We start from the raw sequence: 16,061 nt of genomic DNA on the forward strand, positions 1-16,061 counted from the left end.
GCGAGTCCGCTGCCCTAACCACTGGGCCATTGCCCCTCCACTTGTGAATAAGTGATAATACATTTATACATATATCTTTTATTTATCGTTTTCAATCATTAGTCTGCTGAGACAACGCCTTGAACAATCTTAGTTGAATACATCGAACCAAGTCCTTATTTTATTTTGATCCTGGTACATTTTCTGTCTTTCTTTTTGCTGAACCGCTACGTTACGAGGACGTAATCACACCAACACCTGTCGTCAGATACAAAGACTCAGGAACACACGCACACAAACACACACACATATACACACATACATATACACACACATATACATACACATACTCACGTACAGACACACTCACACACACATACGACGAGCTCCTTTCAGCTTCCGTCTACCCAAACCACAGTGATTGTTTTGGTCTGCCCGTAGTTATAGCGGAAAGCACTGGCCCAAGGTGCCACCATGTGGTTGGGAAACTAACTTATTACAGCAGATTCACCCTGTGTCTTATAAAACTACTCTAATAGTACAACCCTATCCAGAATCTTCCATTGAAGGTTGTAGTGCACGTTGTGCAAATAGATAGCGAGATGGTATTTCTTTAAGCGATGATTGTCTAATTGCTGAGACTTTACTGCGTCGGCACTTGTTCTGACTCTTTACGTTCTGTGTTCCAGTCCTATCGAGATTAACTTTGATACTCATCATTCCTGGGTCGATAAAAAAAAAGAACCATTAACAAACACTGGTAGCCATAATCACCTAATCCTATTTTTCCAGATTTCTCTGCTGCCCATTATCTTGATATATAGCATCAGGTCAAGTGTAACCGGGAATATATATTAACTGGAAAATTAATTAAAGATATGTTTTGTAAATGGTATTTCGTGGCTGATAGATTTTGGTGTGCATCCAAGAAATTGTTAAACACAAAACACCATTTATAATTCTCTTTTAGCTTTTCAATGAAACTCTTATTCTATCTTTTCTTTTCATTTCCCAACGTCTCCCTCCCTATTTCAACATCAGACTCAAATTTGTCCTTCTTTTTCTGTCTTTCTCTTTCTATCTCTATCAGTGTCTTCATCATTCAGTCATTCCTCATACCTCAGTTATTTTATCACATTTCACCACTAACGATTCTTTTATATCGCATAGCACTTTCTTCTTTCCATTTCTCATTAGTCATTCACAATATTTCCGTCTATCTTTTTCTTCCATTCCTCCGTACGTTCTACTGTCTCCATGCCTGAGTTACTATTGAGTTACTGTTTGCAGAGTGGATCACGGTTTCGATTCCCAGAGCGGGCGTTGTGAGTGTTTATTGAGCGAAAACACCTAAAGCTCCACGAGGCTCCAGCAGGGGATGGTGGCGAACCCTGCTGTGCTCTTCCACCAGAACTTTCTCTCACTCTTACTTCCTGTTTCTGTTGTGCCTGTAGGTCGAAGGGCCGGCCTTGTCACACTCTGTGTCACGCTGAATATCCCCGAGAACTACGTTAAGGGTACACGTGTCTGTGGAGTGCTCAGCCACTTGCACGTTAATTTCATGAGCGGGCTGTTCCGTTGATCGGAGCAACTGGAATCCTCGTCGTCGTAAGCGACGGAGTGCCAACAACTGTTTGCAGAAGAAAAGCAGCAAGCTCATAGATGCTGTTTTCTAAGCTGAACTATGTCAGGGCAGGCAGTACGTGGTGGCAGGAGGTTTAGATGCAGGGATGTGCTGAAGTGACATATGACAGACGCCAGCACTTTCCCAGACATCTGGGAGGAGAAAATCCCACGGCGCGATAAATAGCACCGACCGCTGAAGATATACAAAGGAAAATAAGACAAGGTAGAACATGCTAAAATAGTTTTCTTGACTTTTTCAACTAAGAGTAAAACAAAGTTGGGTATTAATTAAGAAGAAAACAATTACATTGAAAAAAAAATTAAGTGAAATGTTTTGTAAATATTTCCATAGTCTTCGAATAGTTTGGGCATTTTCCTTTTTTTTCTGTCTGTCTCTCTCTCTCTCTCTCTCTCTCTCTCTCTCTCTCTCTCTCTCCCTCCCCTTGTTATGGCTGGTAAGGTGGGTAGTAGCAGATTTGAAAAATCATGTTTATGGGTGCTGAGATGTATTTGTTTCTGAAGTTTGATGGTTTAAGAATCAGCAGTCGAGGAACACATACCCGCATACAAATATGCATATACGTTTATTAGTTTGTGAATAACGTTTGTGGAAGACTGGTCAATGTTCTAACGCCCTTATATCCTTCCACACAATTTCCAGACCCAATATATATTAAAGATATTTGACAGTGGAACAACGAAAGCATCTTTAATTTCGAAAGCAGTCATTCGAGCGGCATATACTATCTTCTCTTACTCTTATTCGAAATCAAATATATTTCAACAGCGTAAAGAGATCTGAGATTATGAATGATTCTCATGTTTCCTTAGAAGTTTGATAATATTTTTTAGAAAATATGTAAAATATACACGGAATCAGATATATAACTTACTTTGATTTTTGAAATATTTTTTGTTTTGTTTTATAAGTGAAATAATTAATATGACATGTCATACCAACAATGTTGCTTTTAAGATAATGGCTCCTGTCATCTCTTGTAGGTTTTCATATCAAATGATTATTATATTGCATAGTATTTCATGTGATATCAAAGAATTTTATTCTATAATTTTTTGTCTATTGATCTTAGGAATCTTGTATTTGAAACAGAGCTATAGATTACCATTTTGATCTTTTGGAATTTTGCTCCTAGAATGTTGACACATAATTATAATCAGGAATTTTCTTCCTTAGCTTATTCATTAATTATTGTTATATTCTATTTCTTTTGTGCTTTATCTATATTCTGTCTTGGTTGATCTGATATTTTTGTGGTGTCTTTCTACTTGACATGCATATTTGCCGCATAGATACAATTATCTCACACAAAAAGTAAGGAAGAGAAGGAGATATATTTATATAAATGTATGTGTATGTATAGACGTATATATGTATATGAATGTATATAAATGTATATGTATGCATATGTCAGTATATGTATGTATATATATATATATATATATATATATATATATATATATATATATATATGTAGGTATATATATATATATATATATATATATATATATATATATATATATATATGTAGGTATATATATATATATATATATATATATATATATATATATATATATATATATATATATATATGTAGGTATATATATATATATATATATATATATATATATATATATATATATGTAGGTATATATATATATATATATATATATATATATATATACATACATACATATATATATACATAAGATATATACGTTCTAAGAGGTAGTAAAGTTGTCAAGAAATCAACTGCAAGTTAAACACATTTAAAATTTGATGGGTACACTATGGATGAAGGCGGCGAGCTGGCAGAAACGTTAGCACGCCGGGCGAAATGCTTAGCGGTATTTCGTCTACTGCTACGTTCTGAGTTCAAATTCCGCCGAGGTCGACTCTGCCTTTCATCCTTTCGGGGTCGATTAAATAAGTACCAGTTACGCACTGGGGTCGGTATAATCGACTTAATCCGTTTGTCTGTCCTTGTTTGTCCCCTCTGTGTGTAGCCCCTTGTGGGTAGTAAAGAAATAACACTATAGATGAAAGCGTTAACTTTGTTAAAATGCCATAATAAAAAACGTGAAATTCAGACTATGTTTTAATTTATTCAACTTATATATTATTCTATACACATTCACACAAATTCGAAACAATATATAGATAAACAACGTGCCCTCTTAAAGCCTAGCAAGGCTCATGGGTCCGATTTCACGGTTTCAATGGCGTATGTGTTCCCCAGATGGACGGGACACCAGTCCATCGCAGCGTTACTCATTTTTGCTAACTGAGTGGGCTGGAGCAACGTGAAATGAAGTGTTTTGCTCAAGAACACAACGCTTCACCCGGTCCAGGAATCGAAACCACTATCTTGCGATCATGATGCTGACACCCTAACGACTATGTGTGTATATATATATATATATATATATATATATATATATATATATATATATATATATATATATATATATAATAGAAATAGTTAAGATTTAGTTAAATTAGGTACTTAAGTTGAGGCACAAAGTCACTCCGGTATTATTCGCACAGCTCGAAATAATCTATTTCTTTTAGCCTTATATTGATTTATATATCCTTCTTATTTTGCTTGGTCCTTATATCCCTTTCTAAATTTTCAAAATTTTAACTTTTATTATACAAAATATAATAATACATAAATTTTTCTATAGTTTGGTTATATTTTCCCCTTATACCTGTAATGTCCATTTAGATCTCATTGTGACGTCTTCGCTTTCTATTTTAGGCTACTTTAACTGATAATAATAAAATAGTTTATATCATCCCCCCTCCCCCTTTCAGGGCATTTACCACTTTCTTACTGACTTTTTCTGGGATTTGTTTCTTTATGTGAATTCCTAGTGGTTTTAATTCTTTGTATGTTAGCTACATTAGATTGTTTGATGGTAATAAGGAGATAGATAAAAATTCTAGCTATTTTACTATCTCATGATTCACATTGTTATTCACTTCTGCTACTCTAAATTATAGTTGGAGTATTTTCTCTCTAAGTTCATACTCCGACAATATTACCAACATGAAATTCTTTCATTTTGTAGTTCTGATAAAGTGTTTGCTAAAATTTATGATGGAGTATCCTGTGTGTTGAAAACCTATACTATGCATCAGAAGATGGCTGTATATTTCAAACTGATGTAATGCTTGCATTGTTCGATTGAATGGAGTCGCCTGAAACGACCGTAATCACTCATAACTTGACATCCTTGTTACTTATTTGCTTTTACACACACACACATTATATACACTCAATTATAATTTTAATAATAATTATTACCCATAAGGTTTTTCTTCCCATGCTGGCCACTTGAAATGATCATTTTAAATAACGGTATTATCCTTATATATATATATATATATATATATATATATATATATATTTATATATATATTATTGTATATATATCTTAAGAAAACTACAAAGAACTACTATTATAGGTTAAGCCAACAACTGCTACAACCACTGACATTTCTGTTGTTGCCACTGACAGCTACAATTTTCTAGTTCTGTTTTTGATTATCTCTCACGCTACTGCTGCTATTACCACGACAACACTAATCAGAAGGAAACGAAACACCATGACTGTGAGTTTTGTAAAAGAGTTCCTAATCTTACGGAGCTAGTATTGCGAAAACTTATTTTTTTCTAATCTACTGTAACTTTAACTTCAGCATGACTATAAATCATGGTATAATAGATTGAAACCGGTAGCATATTTTGACAAAAAATATAAAACTTTCTTACCTTTATCCGAGGTAAAATACGCAAAGCATTTTCTTAGAAAATTTACACGTGTGAAAGTGTAAAATCTGTTGACCTTTTCTCGTGCTTTCTCTGTCTCACTCTCTCTCTCTCTTTCCACACACACATATTTGGAATTTACAAAAAGCAAGGGTGAGGTATGTGGGAAAGGGGTGTTATGGTGGGGGGGTTGAGTACGTGGGAGTGAAATGTGTGGGATGGGGTGGGGCGGGATGTATAGGGATGGTGGGGTTAGAATGTGTAAGGCTGGGGTAACGATGGAGAGGTGACGAGGAAGGGAGAGGATGGACGGGAGAAGGTGAATAGGAGTGAAGAGAGGAAGTAGGTGACAGAACAAGAGAGGAGATGTGAGTGGGAGTGACGATATGTATACATGTATATATATATGTATGTATTCACATATCTTGTAAGGTCTGATTTCTTGCTATTAATAAAATAGTTTCTAATTCTATGCTTGAGATATCTGAATGTGTTACGTTCAACTCCTGTATGTCTGTTTCTTATATATTCGTATACACACACACTCACGAAAGTTAGCACCGCTTTATATGTATGTATATGTCTCTCTCTCTCTCTCTCTCTCTCTCTCTGAACACACACACACACACACACACACACACACACATATTCATATATTTACGTATTTATATCTGTATTTCTGTGTATGTGAACTAATTCAAACGCACATATACATACACACAAACTCATACACATGCACAATGGCTTTTATGAATTCTAAGGGAGAATAGTTGTGAGTATGAACACCTCTGATCTGTCCTGAAAATATTTCACAGCTGCTTTACTTCTAAATTTCCTGATTGGGAAACATAATGACCTCTGTCATACTAATTGATATAGATAGGTCTAGAGTCTTAATGGTCAATCTTATCGAGATTCTGTAATATATTATGATTTTAAAAGAAATTCATGAAATTAAATTTATGTAAACTACAAATTTGGTTTTTGCAAAATGTATTTCAAATAAGCGAAGGAAACAAATAAAGTAGAAATTAAATGGGGTTGTAAAAATATTGTCATCTCTAATTCAGGGTGTCTGATAGAAATTCTGAAACGATGTTTCATTATTCCTCTGTTTAGTATATTTCAGCACTTTTGAAATTTTTATTATCGTGTAGTCACACGTCAATACTGATCGAGCAGAAGAGCGATCTAAAGTATGTGTGTGTTGGCACTCCGTCGCTTACGTCGTCGAGGGTTCCAGCTGATCCGATCAATGGAACAGCCTGCTCGTGAAATTAACGTGCAAGTGGCTGAGTACTCCTCAGACACGTGTACTCTTAACGTAGTTCTCGGGGATATTCAGCCTCACACAGTGTGACAAGGCTGACCCTTTGAATTACAGGCACAACAGAAACAGGAAGTAAGAGTGAGAGAAAGTTGTGGTGAAAGAGTACAGCAGGGTTCGCCACCATCTCCTGCCAGAGCCTCATGGAGCTTTAGGTGTTTTCGCTCAATAAACACTCACAACTCCCGGTCTGGGAATCGAAACCGCGATCCTATGACCGCGAGTCTACTGCTCTAACCACTGGGCCATTGCGCCTCCACTGGTTTAAAGTACTACCGTATTGATCTTGTCATAGTTATTCTGGTAGTAAATATTCCAATGCGTTCTTGTTTTAAGACATACAGTAACATCTGAGTGGACTTTATCTGCCAATTCTTGTCATTCGAGAGTTCCCTTTATTACCTTGTGGATATTGTGGGATATCATATAGATTGATAAAAAAACTGAAAACGCATCAATATTTACCACGAGGCTGGTAGAACAGCGGGTACAAATTTTTGTATTTACCATCACTTAATATATTCTGATTTTAAACCAATATTAATCATTCAACTACAGTAGTAGTTGACTAATATTCTTAAGGCCGCAATTTACTCACACCCAACATATTTCAGAGCTTTTCACTAATTCAGTTCTTATCCAAATTGAAAACTATCAATATTTTTGAAGAGGACTGATCCCTAGCAACATTTACGTATAAAGAACTGAGATTTGATCTGGTAGAAAAAAAGTTTACATTAAAATTTGTTGCAACGTTATAGGAGAGTAAGTACGCCATCAATCAAGTTAAGATCTAAGTGACTTTTTTTTTAATTTTAAAAGCAAAATATATTTATCTTAGCTTCAATGATAGAAAAAGCATGAAGAATTTCATAGTTTTGGTTTCATGCATCAAAAATATTATCAAAAGTTGCGTGGTTAAATATAATGAAAAAAATATAAGGCAAAAAATTGGATTTAAGTATAAATACCTTTTTTTTTTATTTTAAAGACAAACTATATTCTAATTAAGTTTAAATGATGGAGCTCATTTCGAAGAATTTCATGATATCAATCTCATGCAATGAAGTTTTAAAATAAAAAAAAAGTTATTAGTGTTCGTTTCTCAAATTTGAGGGTGATGATATAGTTCGACACTTTTTATGAATATATTCTATAAGGGAACTTTTAATATATGTCACCAGCGTCATTGATGTAAAGAAAAAATTATCAACGACTCTGGTAATTGACACATTATCAATTAACATAATATCGTAGCCTGGAAAAAAGTATAAATTACATGGGAAAATGCGAGCAAGAGGAATATTATTCTTAAGATTATAAATCTGGAAAATTACTGGACAAGTTATTACACTTGGAAAAGTTCAGGACAACTTATTACGTCTAGTAAAGCACAGAACAAGAAAAATTTCCATGTAATATAAGGTATAAGGCGACGAGCTGGCAGAATCGTTAGCACGCCGGGCAAAATGCTTAGCGGCATTTACTCCGTCTTTACGTCCTGTGCTCAAATGCCATCGCGGTCAATTTGCCATTCATCCTTTCGAGGCCGTTAAAATAAGTACCAGATTGGTAATCGACTAACCCCTTAATCCGAAATTGTTGGCCTTGTGCCAAAATTTGACACCAATAGTATAGGGTTAGTCAGTAGATAGAATCGTTAACGCGCTGGGAAAACGCTTAGCCGTATTTCTTCCGACTTTACGTTCTGAGTTCAAATATCGCCCAGATCGACTTTGCTTTCCTCCTTTCGAGGTCGATGAAATAAGTACCAGTTGTGCGCTGGAATTGATGAAATCGACTTGCACCCTCCTCTACTGTTGCTGGACTTAAGCCAAAATTTGAAAACTATATTCTTAATATTTATAATGTGACGTATTCTGCCATAAATTTACTAAAAGTGAGATTAATACAAATAAAATTACGAAAGAGAAAGTAGTAGCTAATATGAATTTTGTTGTTAACAAATAAACAGTAAAACTGTAGGGAAAAAAATAAAGAAAATTATCCATTAGAATATAGAGATTTGTGTTTTAAAATTATTATTAAAGAAAGATTAATTACGCGTATAGAGTTTTAGGATAGAAAAATCAGTAAAATGCCGGATAAAATGCCTGGCAGAATATGACTGCGAATATCTGTGAATGTAAGTTCAAATTCAGCCGAGATCGAATTTGCTGATTAATCTTCTGGGTTTGATAAGATAAGACGTAGATAAATACTGGTGTCGATTTTATGCACTGGATCTATAAGAATTTGTAGTTGCGTGCCTATGTTAGAAGCCATTACCATTATGGTAGATGTAATTTTGAAACTCAGGTCACACCAAAGTCGGTCAGCGTAATTTACATTCCATGATTCGGTATGGCTTATCATAACACTGCTTGTTCAGAGCTAGCACAAGGTTAAATAGTAATAATGGTTTCTAATTTTATAACAAGGTCAGTAATTTATTGGGTGGGTGGGTAAGTCGATTACATCGATCCCAGTACTCAAATAATATTTACTTTATCGACCCGAAAGAATACAAGGCAAAGTCGTCCACGGTGGAATTGAATTCAGAATGTACGGACGACATGCTACTAAAAAAATGATAAAATGCTTTGTCTGGCGGATTAACGACTCTACCGCGCCGACGCTTTAGGTTAAATAGCAGTATTTTTATCAGTATTTGATTCTTTTAACTTTATCATCAATCAAATTGGCAACCGATTTATATTTAGTTTATAGGGAACTCAGAAATCCCCTTGTAAAAATTATTAACAATTATGTCCATTACTAATGGTTGAAATAGCAGTAAATCTATTTATCACTTCAACAAACAGTACTAAATACGAATATGCAAGAATTTCAAACCAGTGACTTAGACTTTTTATACTCTATAAACGAGGGTTTTCTGAGAGGTGTCGCTTATTTCAACCATTAGTAATGGACATAATTGTTAATAATTTTTACAAGGGGATTTCTGAGTTCCCTATAAACTAAATATAAATCGGTTGCCAATTTGATTGATGATAAAGTTAAAAGAATCAAATACTGATAAAAAATTCCTAGCTTTGGTCCTATGCCAGAGATTTTGGTGGTAAGTATAACCGAATCAATAGAAGTATATGAATCCCGTACTCTATATTCTTTTCTACTCTAGGCACAAGGCCCAACATTTTGGGGGAGTTGATTAGATCGACCGCAGTACGCAACTGGTACTTAATTTATCGACCCCGAAAAGATGAAAGGCAAAGTCGACCTCAGCGGAATTTGAACTCATTGTTCGGGGTTGATAAAATAAGTACCAGTTGAACGCTGTATCGAGGTAATCGGCTTAACAACTCCCCCGAAATTGCTGGTCTTGTGCCAAAATTTGAAACCAGAATTACTCTGTTTACTTTCTTTATTAAATGTAAAGTTTTATTTGAGGGAATTGGCTATTATTTCTAGTATGTCTTGTGACAGTACAAGTGGTCCCTCATTCATTCTTTAGTATAAATGTTATATTTAATGATGAAATTTATATATTAATGAAAACTCTTACAAATAAAATCAATGTATTTGCTTTGTAAGTTAGACAGGGTAGTAGAGTAGTGAGTTTCGTCACAGTGTATTAAGGTTGACTATGTTTTGCTTTAGTTTTTATGTCTTCTGTAATGGGAAGGATTGTCATTCGTTTGTTGAAAGTGATATTTAGAACTTTCGATCTTTTATGTGCGTGAGTCGGATGTTGATTCCATTGAGTGTGATCGGAATATGAGATAATATTCTCTAGGGTTCAAGAGGCGAGCAGCAATCAAATGTAATTCTAAATTTAATTTCATCAAGTTGATAAAGGTATAAGGGTCAGGAGATGAGATTTCTAAATCTAGCCGAGAAGTCAAGTATTAATAAATTGACGAAATTGGTTTCTGATGAAAAAATTTAAAGCCGAAATCTAACTACACGAACTTTGGAAGCTGGGAATTTATTATCAGTGAACTCCAAACTTTCACTAAATTTATTGTATATAATTCTTCTTTTGTAATTACGGTTACGTAAAATACAGAAAATCATTGTATGTGGTGTGTATCAGAACGTCCGGTTGAAAAAGTCTCCGAAAGTCGGTTACTGAAGGAAGGCAATTTTCAGATCAAACCTTGTTTGCATATAAAATATTTCATGCAACACGAAGTAAACTGTTCCCATCTAACAGAAAAAAAGAAAGAAAGAAAATTTATGTAGCTATCGTACTTGCTAGAAATATCAGTCAAATCCGACTCCAAGTATATCTTACGAATTTAAAAGGATCGCACTGGATAAAATATCTATTTGTTTTATTCCTTTCCGCATAGCTATTGCTCTTGAAATGTGAATATCACACTTGATTACAACATTTTTGAAACGTCTTATGTTAGTTATAGTGATGTAAATCTAGCATATAAGAGACTTTTAAAGAAACGACCCATAATAAATATTACGCTATCATAGGACTTAGTGACGTCCATAAATATAACATGCAGAGATCTGTTCAATTGTGGTGACTTTCGAAAGTTTATGTTTGATGTTTTTCGTCTTGATGGATAAGCAGCTTGGAAAATCGGAATGTATGAGTATAGGTCGTCTTTGATCCTATCTATGATGACAACTATAAACTAATAGAAGACAGCAAAACGATTTATATGTCTATACAACTAAGTACAGAGTCCAAATAAAACAAAGCGCATATCATATTCAATCAGTCGTTTTAAATCTGCTGTAGTCACGTATTGATTTTGTTTAGACTTGGCACAAGTCCAAGATTTGTGGGTGCAATTTGTTTTGGCTTGATACAAGTCCAACATTAATAAGAAAGAAATTTCTATGAATTAATTCTACTTTATTACTCGTACTTATTTCATACTTTGTCGTCATAAAAGGTTTTTGAATTGAAATACAGATTGATACAACTAAATGCATAAAAACCTTACAAAACCATTTAGATCTAATAGTATTCCACCACGTCTGCCTTCTCAATAACGATACAAGGATGCTATGTATAGTCGTTCGAAGTGCTAAAAATAGCAACTAAATCTTCCTCAAATCACGCCCTACCGTCTGAAAAATGGATGACTGCCTTGGATAATATAACCCGATAGAAAAGAATAGTAGAATTGACACATTTTCAACAATTTTTGATTAATAGATCTGCTCAGTCAGCGTCGATTCGGGATTAAACCAAAACTTATTCACCAAAATGATAACCGACATAGACTGTGTTGTCAATCGAAATGCATGAAATAACAACCAATTTCTCATAAATCAGACTCTACAGTATTTCATAAAGAAATAACTATTAGACAGTGTATTCTTATGCATGCAAGCAAAACGGTTTCTTACCACTGGAATATTTATGTTCATAGCAACCAGGTACATGGGGCAACACTACTACTATTACTACTACTACTACTACTACTACTACTACTACTACTCAAAAGTTCAGCTCAAAGTGTTATGACGTGGGATCAAACCAAATCTCATTATTGCGACGCAAATTTACCCATTCGATTACAACTGTATCCACACACACACTACAATATCTATATATCACAGTGTAGATTCGATTAGATTTTCCATTTGATATATGATCAATAACATAAGGAAAATATCTTCACGTAAAATTGAATTAGTAGCAAACAAATAAAATAAGAAGATTAGAAGTCAAATTATCATGTTCGAAATGAAATTAAAGAACATTTACTATTGTCGTAGTGTAATGTTACACGCCGAATATAAATTTATATGCGTTTAAACATTATTGTTTATTTATGAATAACTTTGCATAAGAAAATTATTATTTCTGTCGACAAAATTTATTGCTTGCAATAACACGATGAAGCATCGAAAGTTCATTAAAATTTGGTCTTCAGATCAAACTTCCTCCTTAATATCAATACTGTCTTCACAGTGAAGTACTAAAACGTTCGCGAGAAGAGAAATGTATATATATTCCTTGAAGGTAGAATTTAATATATAGTGTTCATCGAAATTAATTGAATATGAGGAAATGTGGTTAAGTGTCAAATGAGGTGAGGTTCATGTACTATAGAATTATTGAAACTTTTTTGTCGTTCATACTATTGCATACCAGTCAGCACTGAACGAGAAAAACCTATGACGAAATGCATTCGAACCGTGGTCATCTTTTCTTTAATTATTTTTCCAGACGTAATGCATTATCCACGGCGACATTTCTTGTAATCCAAAAATAATTTAGGATTTCATTCTTCAGTATATCTTTCGAATCTTTTAAGGTAGCAGGGTGTAATACAAAAGAATTGAACTGCTATTTCTTCTAAGTCATGCGACTACCAAGCGGCTTACTCGTTGACTGATCAAAAATAACGTTTTTTCAGTTTCCGTTCACCAAATCCATTCACAAGGCTTTGGTTGCCAGTGGAGTAGGAAATATAATAGAATACACTTGCACAAGGTGCCATGCAGGGCTACTGAACCCGGAACCACGTGCTACATACTACACCGTCGAAAAATATAGCTGTGAATTATGGTGCGTTTTGTTTTGCTGATTTATCTAGACTGAAATGAAATCGTGGAAAAAATCACAGAAAGAAAAAGATATGAAAAAAAATGAGTATGAGAATACATTTTCTTCATTTTCTCGCTAACTATAATTACTGTTGCAAATTAATTATCTTCCAATCAGCGTAGATTAAATTCTGTTATTTTCTCGAAAGATCCTCAAAATATCTTAATTATCTACCTACTATAGAAATGCATACTCGTCGTCACATTATCGGGTACATTCATTAAAAAAAAAAAAAATTCTTTCGCTATCGCTTTATATATATCTTCTCAATTTGTTTACGGGTAACAATTATCAGAAATGATGGAACACCTGCTTAATGAATCTTAGAAAGATGAAAATATACAGTGCATCGACTTCTTAGTCTTATTTTTCCAGGGTCAACATATTAAGTACCAGTTATTTACCTGGGTGTTTTAATAAAATATGTATTAGAAAATATATGAAAATTTCTATTCTGAAAAGATTGTTATTTTTTCCCTCTGCGTCATTAATATGTTTTTGTATTTAATACAGCAGGAGAAGAAATTGTTCTGTTTTTCTTTTATGATTTAAATTTTAGAATTTTCCTTTATCTATGTAGTTTACTATATCCTGGTAATTATTACTCAAGAATAGGACACTTAGAGCACCTTTATAATAGTTGACTAACAAATACTTATGCAATAACAATTAATTTCATCCTATGTATTCTCTGAAAGACTGTTTTGCTGCTGATGCGATGTCTTTGATGTAACGCATGGTTACTTACCAGTGCTAATGGACTTTTTTAAAACTATTCCATTTATAAGCCTATTACTTTATTATGAATAAATGTTATTGCATTTCCCTCTTCTCAACTGAGTGTCATTTTAGTCAATTGCATTAATTTAGTTTCTATCATGGTACTTTACTTTCATAAGCGCCAAATCAACTTGAAGGGAATTATCATGCCGTTACGTTATCTACAGGCTAGCTTTGTAAGTCTCTTTTGTAGAGTACGTCGTTTACTCGTTGCGTTCTACATCCATGCACTTTTTATTATATAGAATTGACATTGCGCGTCGATAACGCAAAACGAAATATATCATCCCGTATGTTGAATCAGAAAATTACTTTAATAATACTGAACGTGATGATCCGACGTGGTTTAGCAGAAACATCGTTCGAGTCGGTACCTACGGAATTAAGCGTGCATGATCAGTAATGACATAATGTGAACCAGTAACGAAATAATGCAGCAGAAAGTCTACGGATGTGATTCAATACTGAGGTGATTTACTTGCTACTGTTTTTATTACAAAACGGAATCTTGTAGAAGCGAAGTTTATTGTATTCAGACAAGTTTTAGTGGTTGTAAAACTGTCAGTAAGACATTTCTTCCCTATTTGAAAGGTAGAAAAATATATTATCTATATCGACTATAAACTCACGAATATACTCTGTAGGCAAATCCAGATGGACACTCTTCGTGGAATGAGGCGCTTTGAATTTACTTTAAAGATAGAAGTTGCTTCAATAGATACTTTTTGCGTCAATGTTCATCCTAACCTGCTTGGATTTTGTCAAATATAATCATTTTATGTATATTGCACAACCATTGTACAACAATTGTCCCAAAACTGTAGAAACACTACTTCTGTAGTGAAATTCCTTTTCGATTACAAGAAGGTAGGCCATATGACATCGATCATCGGATCCAAAGTATTTTGTACTACTCACCAAAAAACAATTGTCAGATAGTCAGTACTGACCATTTGAAAGTTGCCTCCCTTGACATTTCCATATTTCGGGAACAGAATTAAGTCGAAGTTCGTTCAGTGTCTCTTAGGACAACTGTACGGAGTATGTGCCAAGTGTAATAGCGCAAGCGTTTCGTACCCGAGTTTGGAAGTATTATAGGAAAAGTGAAGTTCTGCACTCCCTAAACCTGGGTAAACTTGATCCTAGTGGGTGGTAGTGTAGCGAAAAGAAACTTCAAACGGTGCATTACATTGGGAAAAATGCCACCAGTGTCATTTTCTAGATTAAAGCAGATAATTTCATGGCTGTATCGTCACAGTTCCTAAGACTAGTCAAAAGAAATTAACTAATTTTACGATAATTTTTAGACTATTCCGTTTATACGTTAATTTCGCCTGTATGAAAGAAAAGGTGGAGTGAATCTTCTAACTTCTTTTCAGAATGCTTTTGCAGGCGGCCTTGTTAAGCAAGTCGTTGTCATTATAACCTTAAAACTAATTTACGAGAATCAATCATAAAATAATGCAATTTTTATTTGAATTACTTTTTGATTGATACTATCGTATTTATGAGGATTAATCAAAACGTAATGCAATTACAAAATGCATTACTTTCTAACTCACCTTCGTACATACTAGCTTTACCATCCCATAGAAATAGGAATAGGAATAGAGTAGTAAGTTATTTATCGACTAGCATCGCGGTCACATGGGGATAAAATAGCAATTTATGGGGTGATATAGTGAATGACTCATTCAAAACAAAGGTCAAATGATGAGAATTACTCCCTGAGCTGAATTCAAAAGATAAGATTGACGTGCAAACAATTCTCAGGGACTTTCAGAGAAGAAGGGGAGATAATGTATCATTTCTTTGAAAGTTATTTCAATTACATTGGAAATTTTGCGTAAGTCATCTCTTAACACTTCTAAGTTCATGTCAATTAGCTTCTTGACAGTTATATACTTTAGTTATATACTATCGATAACATGTAGCATTCAATATTCGTCCCTATACAGATTTTAATACATAGAATTGACATTATCTATCGATAATAAACACTGAT

The sequence above is a fragment of the Octopus bimaculoides genome, chromosome 4 (genome assembly GCF_046866305.1).
Source record: "Octopus bimaculoides isolate indiv1 chromosome 4, ASM4686630v1, whole genome shotgun sequence".
In the NCBI taxonomy this organism is placed as follows: Eukaryota; Metazoa; Mollusca; class Cephalopoda; order Octopoda; family Octopodidae; genus Octopus; species Octopus bimaculoides.